Here is an 897-nt window from a genome sequence, read left to right on the forward strand (position 1 = left end):
TATGTAGTAAATATAAGTAATATATAAAATATCTATAATAGAGATGTCTATTATACATGTATATCCTGTATCCCGTAGCTTTATTGAGAAGCACTGTTTTAAGTGCATTGTCTTAGTCACTCATGTTCTCACAGCAGCCCAATGAAATGGATTTTTTTTACAGGTGAGGAAATAGAGGGCTTCAGCGGTTCTCAACCTGTGGGTCGCGACCCCTTTGGCGGTCGAACGACCCTTTCACGGGGGTCGCCTAAGACCATCCTGCACATCAGATATTTACATTACGATTCATAACAGTAGCAACATTACAGTTATGAAGTAGCAACGAAAATAATTTTATGGTTGGGTCACAACATGAGGAACTGTATTTAAAGGGCCAGAAGGTTGAGAACCACTGGCAGTAGTTTGCCTAATGTCACAACTAAGGAGCAGGAGAACTGGAATACAAATCTAAGTAGTCGAGCTTTAAAGCCCAGGTCTTACTTAATCATTAAGCAATATGATTCTCAGAGGATTCCCGACACATTCTAGTAGGCAGTCAATAAATATTTGTTCCATCAATTAGTGAATGACATAATAAAATGTAGGGGGCGCTACTAACTCCAGAGTCCTACACTCGCCTTTTTTTCTGGGTGGTTGGTCTCTGGTACCACCGTTCATTGAACCGAGGGAGAGAGGGTAAGGAGACGTGGCTAAAACTAGGAAAGTCGACTCTTCCCAGGGGTTGACTTTCTGCCAGAAAGGCTGCGTTGGGGCTCGCTTTTAGTTTTAGCATGACTTCAGCGCACTTACTCTCCACACCAGGAACGCTGCTTCATGCAAAACTGAGCGGGCAGTAACCTCTGGGACGGAGTTGGCTGGGGGAGACGCAGCAGGCTGCAACTCGCAGGGTGCACCTCC

This window comes from Myotis lucifugus, unplaced genomic scaffold (genome assembly GCF_000147115.1).
Source record: "Myotis lucifugus unplaced genomic scaffold, Myoluc2.0 scaffold_151, whole genome shotgun sequence".
NCBI classification, from domain to species: domain Eukaryota; kingdom Metazoa; phylum Chordata; class Mammalia; order Chiroptera; family Vespertilionidae; genus Myotis; species Myotis lucifugus.